This window comes from Pipistrellus hanaki, assembly GCF_964339955.1.
Source record: "Pipistrellus hanaki genome assembly, chromosome: 9".
In the NCBI taxonomy this organism is placed as follows: domain Eukaryota; kingdom Metazoa; phylum Chordata; class Mammalia; order Chiroptera; family Vespertilionidae; genus Pipistrellus; species Pipistrellus hanaki.
The window spans coordinates 38246899-38253441 of NC_140511.1; the positions used below are offsets into that span (position 1 = coordinate 38246899).

General features: G+C 46.2%; 1 pseudogene across 1 annotated transcript; it reads left to right on the forward strand.

Moving 5' to 3' along the window:
- The first annotated feature begins 500 nt into the window (after positions 1–500).
- LOC311627645 (F-box only protein 34-like) lies at positions 501–3703 on the forward strand (annotated as a pseudogene). The gene is made up of 2 exons: positions 501–550; positions 2522–3703. The product of its transcript is annotated as an F-box only protein 34-like (transcript).
- The last annotated feature ends 2840 nt before the right edge of the window (positions 3704–6543 follow it).

Below are 6543 nucleotides of genomic sequence, written 5' to 3' on the forward strand. Positions count from 1 at the left end.
ATAATCAGTCCTCTAATTAGTATCTTACAAATAAAGTTGGCCGGCTGGATATAGGAGAGACAACCCTGTTTTCCTAGTCCTCCCAATTAGAGAAGGAATCCAGTGTGGGCATAATGGAAAGTCTTGGGCACCAGAATACACATGGGTTTGAATCCTGGCTGTGTGTGGCCTTGCGTACATAACTAACTCCATCTCTCCAAGCCTCAAGGTCCTCATCCGTCAATAGCAGATAATTGAGCCTATCTCTCAACATTGTCACAAGGCCTTGAGAAGTCCCAGGGCAGGATTGTGGGAAGATCAGTGAGCAAGCATGCCCAATCCTAATCACTCCAAAGGCACACAGTTTTGTTGGGGAAATTGCTAGAGACTAGGCTCTGCCAACCTGAAAATCATCAGGGCAGGAGTTACAATCAGTCTGGAAAGGCAGTAAAAAGATGCAATTTGTTTCATCTGGCTTCCTTTTATGTCTAAACAGGGAGGGAACTTCCTAAACCACACTCATGACAAGGAAGCCAAACCACTTGTGTGCAGCAGAATGTGGAGTTGCTAGGTAAGGGTGGTTTAATGGGGCTAGGACTATGCAGCACGGCCATATCCGCTAAGGGCCAGCTTTAGACTGCTGAGAACACATGGGCCAGGCTCCAGGTTTAACCCTGCTCTTAACTACCTCTGTGACCTTGTACAGGTCATGACAAGCTCTCTGCATCCTGCGTGGCATCTGTCAAATGGACAGGAAAAGAGAGGCAATGTCTATGAGACTAAAAATGTGAAAACACTTCAAAAATCATATTCCATTTAAATTATTTTATTATAAAATCACTTTAAAATGTGAAGCAGATTATTGATGCTGTTGTGTTGGTCCTTCATACAATAACCAAAGTCATCAAAAGGCCCTTCATAAATATTTCTGTCCTCAGGAACTCACATTCTAGTGGGAGAGACTGGCGTGTGCATAAATCACTCTTATACAAGGTAAATAGTGGTAAGTACTGCAGGGAAGGAACAAGCCAAAGGCCCTGAGGACACAGGAGCCGGGAGATTAATTTCTAATAGGGCGATCTAGAAAGGTTTCATGAAGGAGATAGGATTTGGGTTGAGCCTTGAAAGCTTGGGAGTGCTATGATTTATACTGTCTTGTCTTGTGGCTCATGGAGCACAGGGAGCTTTCTCCTCTCTGTTAACTTAGAGCTCCTGGAGGAGGAGGACATTAACTTTCACCTCTCATCGCCAGCTCCCCAGCACAGGGTCTGGCCCCCAGGCAGTGATTCATACATGTTGAGTACAATTAATAATGATGGCCCTAGGCTGTTGGGCTCAGTAGATAAAGCATTGGCCTGTGGGCTGAAGGGTCCCGGGTTAGATTCCAGTCAAGGGCACATACCTCAGTTGCAGGCTTGATCCCTGGCCCTGGTGTGGAGGGGTGGGATGGCAACCAACCCAAGTATTTCTCTCTGTCTTTCCCCCTCCCTTCTACTATCTCTAAAAATCAATGGAAGAATGTCTTCATGAAGATTTAAAAATAAATAAATAAAAATAAATAAATAATGATGATAGAGAAAGTGTCATACTCAATATCAGTAGCATTTATTCTTTATCGAGTTCATGTTAGGTTTCAGGTTATTTCAAACATCAAGGTGGGGATTTGGGGAGGCCCAGCAGGTCCAGGGAACATTGTGCTGCAGGTGAATCTGAGGCAGGGACCCAAGAGCCGGCACCTCCCCCCAGGTGGGCCTCCCCCTTGCCCTGGCATCGACCAGGTGCTGAGTAAGTCACCTGGCCCCCAGGGTCCTGGTTGAAGCCAGAGAGATTATAGACAGGCCAGCACCTAAGAGGCTGCACCTCCATGACCTGCATCCGATGAGGAAGTCGAGCCCTGGGTGGGGATCATCACCTCACAAGGTCACGCCCGCCTAGGCTTGGCCACTCTGTCCTTCCTGTCCCAGAGCAGGTGAGCTGGCGCCTGGCCTTAACCTTTCTCGGCACCTGGCAGGACAGAGGGTGGGAAGCTGACTGCGGGCAGCCTCCATTCACAAGGAAGTCATAGTGCGGTGGGTCCATGTGTCTGTGATGTCCATTTTGCAGGAAATGGACTCTGATGTCACAGCAGGCTCCGGACCTTAGTGCCAAAGTAAGTTCAGTCTCCTGTCGCGAGGAATCGCAGTGGATTGGAATCGAAAGTTGTTCAATATTAGCATTTTACAATTTTAATCTTTCAAAAAAAATATCAGAATGATCTCAGTAAGAGACGCTAGCCACTTTCATTACTGACTCCAGCAGGAAGCTGGGAGAGGGAGAGGCGTCCTCAGTCCTTCTTCAATGACCTTGACTTGCAAGAGCCTCTGTCATGTACCTGCGCCACATTGGAAACCGCCCAAGAAAGCGCAACCTATGGAAATCATCAAGGAAACCCTGAGAACTCCCATGAGCTACTGGGAGGCTACCACCAAAAATAAATAAATAAACAAACAAACAGACAAACAAACAAACAAATAAATAAATAAATAAATAAATAAAAATGCAGAGGTAGTTACATGAAAGCCAGTGTCTTTCTTTCCACCTCCCGTGGTAAAGCATCATCTCAAAAGCCTTTTGGGGTCCTTTCTGCAAATGTTCTGAGCAGCATGAGAAGGAAGAGCCCTGTAGAAAGCAGCACAGATGCTCAGACCAAGAACGCACTTTCTGCAGCCATCCTCCAGGGTGAGGAAGGGGAAGGGCCGCTGGATAGCAGTGCGCTGGTGAAACCTGGAAATACCAAGAAGAAAATTGCATTTTTTGCAGCCTACCAGTGCAGGGATAGGATAGGATCTATGAAAATAAAAGGCTCCTAGGATATGGATGGGAGAAGAGGGAGATGATCAGGAGAAGTTAAAGCAGCCAGGATACAGTTAGAAAGGATGAGGGAATCCATCGGCCAGTTCTATGAGCCTGAGCCTTTTTCATGTGGCCTTGAGCACTGCTCTGTGCACTATGCAAGTGTCAGTGGGGCTGGTGTTTGCACTGGGAGGCCTCTGTCCGTCACCCAGATGGTGGCCTTCCTGGAGCAAGAGCTGGTGCTGCTCTGCGGGCCAGTTATGCTAACTCCCCGGCCATGGGGAGGCTTTCTGGGACATCCAGAGCTGTGCCTCCTGAAGATGCTGCTGAGGCAAGTGGTGCCCTTTCAGGAAAAGGGTCCACTGAGCCCTTTTCTGCCCCTGGGGCTTGTGAAGAGCCCATGGAAAGGGAAAATCCTGAGGTTGATGAATCCCAGAGAGAGTCAGTCTGCCTCCTGGACATGGCAGCCCGGCTGGAGTCCCAGCGCCTGAAGCAGCAGAGCCAGCAGGAATCTGGGAGCCTCCCTCAGAAGAGCGGCTTCCCTGAGAAGCAGGTGTTGCTTGCACATGGCACCCAGGCTGATGAAGGTGCCTTGGAAGCACTTGACACTCAGGTGTATCCTCCTGCGGGGTCTGTACCTGTGGACTGTGGCCCGTCAAGAGCTGACCACTGTTCTCAGAAGGAGGAGCAGGCCTGGAATGGGGCTCCTTGGGGCTGGCCCTCAATGCCAGCAGGCTTGAGTTCCCCCAGGGGTAACACAGAAATAGAGCCAGATCAGCAAACTGCTGTGAAAAACAGCAATAGGCATGATGCAGAAATGACAGAGGGACTTGAGTCACCTTTTCCTCCAGCACAAGCCATCGAGTTGCCCAAGGTGCTGCTGAATGTATGAGTAGAGCGCTTGTGCCACAAGATCCTGAGAGAAAAGAAAGGAATCTGTGTGCCTTGTCCTCACTGTGACCAAGGACCAACCTTCCAGGGTAAAGCCCTGTGGAGACCCACTTCCAGGGAGGCTGTGTTTCTATTTGCTGGCTGGTTGGCACAAGTCAGACTGTTCCCCATTGAATGAAAGCACAGCAGAAGTGTCTCGGGAGGCCAGCCTGCCTGAAGGTGCTGCTGAGGGGGCAGTGCCTCTGTGGAAAACAATGTTACAGGTGATTCATATGTCCCAATGGCAGCCTCTCCCATGGGAAGGACAGCACTTGTGCGTCAGGCCTCCAGCTGGAAGAAGCAGGAGTCTCATAACTTTCTGGAGACCAGGTTTAAAACCCAGCATCTTTGGGGGCCTGAGCCATACATGGCTTTCTTGCTTGAAAATCTTTGGGTTTCTCCCTACCAAGAGTTTAGTGGCTCTTCAATGTGTCTGCTTCTATTTCAAGTTCCTCATTGAGTACTCCCACATCAGGCCAGCAGATTCTTGCTGGGTTCGAGACCCATGCTCTAGAGAGGACCCTTGTAAGCAGTGCAAGAAAAAAGATGTGAAGGGGGATGTGTCCCTATGCTTCTGACACCCTAAGCCCTATTGCCAGGCATTGCCTTATGGGCCAGGATACTGGATGTGCTGCTACCGCTCTGAAAAGACCTCCCTGGCTGTAAGCTGGAGCTTTATGACAATCACTGAGTCCCTGTTTTCCAGGGCTTTCATCAGGCGATCCATAAGGAAACAGGAGGGACTGAGACTGAAGAGGAATACTGAAGTTTCTCCGGGAAGCATCCAAAAGATTGATATTTTAAAACTGCAAAATACCACCTAGATATCCCATTCAAATGAGTGTTGCCTCTCAGACCCCCTCACCCTAGGACAGTTGTTGGAAAACTGCGGCTGGCGAGCCACATGCAGCTCTTTGGCCCCTTGAGTGTGGCTCTTCCACAAAATACCACAGCCTGGGCGAGTCTATGTTGAAGAAGTGGCGTTAGAAGAAGTTTAAGTTTAAAAAACTTGGCTCTCAAAAAAAATTTCAATCGTTGTACTGTTGATATTTGGCTCTGTTGACAAATGAGTTTGCCGACCACTGCCCTAGAAGAATCTGTACTGGTTTCTGCAGGACTGCTATTGCTTGGGTATCTTTTCATTTACAAGCCATACAAGAAAACTTGTCTCATTGTTTTATAGACGTGCCTCCCATTTGATCGAGGGTGGCAGCCCACATTTTGATTCACTTGGCAATGACTAATTATGCCTGGCGTTTTGTTGTTGTTGTTGTTGTTTTCAATCAAATGCATCCTCAAAGGATGGAGACTTGCCACCATCAAGGATGTTAAGAAAACGTCACTGTGGACTGTGCAGGCAATCCCCATAAAGAGGTTCCAGATAGGTTTTGAGTACTGGCACCATATTTGAAATAAGTAAGTAGTATCCAATGGGGAGAACAGCAGCTGTCTTGGATGAGAAGTATGCTTATGGAGGAAAAGTCAGGCACCTTACCTTATATCTTGTGTGCTTGATCCAGTAAGAGGGATGTTTGTGGTTGGAGATGGATGTCATGCCCAGTGGTGTTTACAGTGTGTATAATGGTTGTGTCCTCATAGGGCTGTGAAAGTGCATAGTAAACCTGAGTATTGCCTTTGCCTTAGATGAGTGCTCTCGGCCCCTCTGTAAATAGCACCATTAAAATCCAGTTGTGTAGAGTGGACAGCTGACTGAACAGCGTAATCACCACAATGCAGCTGAGATACTGTTTCAGGTGCAATTGTGTGTGTGTGTGTGTCTTTTTATTGTCTCATATTTGTAAATCCTGTATAAAATATGAATGTTTCCCAAATAAACTTTGTATGTTTTCTGTTTCCTGTGTAATATGTGAATGTTTCTGAGAAGCTCTAAATAGTTAAGCTGTTGAAAAGACACCAGATAATAGTTTAGACAATCTTAAAATTAGTATAGAGAAAAATTATTCATTATATTGTAATGCTCCAACAAGTATGAGAGATTATCTAGTCAAATTACAACTTGTCTAATTTATTCTGCTGGGTTACAATGTTTTATAAATTTTATAAAAACATGCATCTTAAAACACACACACACACACACACACACACACACACACACAAAATCTCATCTGACCATCCCAGCAACCCCTGAACAAGCTGCTCTCATCACACCCCATGCCCCATCTCCTGTTTGATAGATGAGGAAACAGGCCCAGGGGGAGTGGTGCCTGCACCAAGCCCCATACTAGTAAGCAGTGTGACTAGATCACTCTCAGGACACTTGACCTTGACATAATAATAGCATTCCTGGAAAAAGTCTGATAATAATGGATTTTGTGACATTTCTGATGGAAAAAACTTTTAAACATATATATACATATGGCTTTCCAGTGAACTAGAAGGCCAAATTTCTAAGTTGAATCTTTGACAGCATTACTTAGTCTCCAAGAAATCTCAGTCTTCATTCTTATGGCCTTCAACTGATTGGGTGGGGCCCACCGTATTGCAGAGGTCAATCTGCTTTACCCAAAATCCATTGATTGTAAATGTTAATCTCATCTTCAGATTGAGACCTTCACAGTAACATCTAGAGTTTGATCCACAAGGGAGCACCACAGCCTAGCCACGTTGATACATAAAATTAATGATCACAAGATGTAGATAAACAGGGACCCTAATAAAGTTTTTAATTTAAGCCATTGTACTCCTCTACCCATCCTATTGTTCTGTTGTTTTTAATTAGCACTTTTTGAATGCATGAGAATAAAAAAATGTTTGAAATTCTATGCCTTCTTTAAGAAAAAA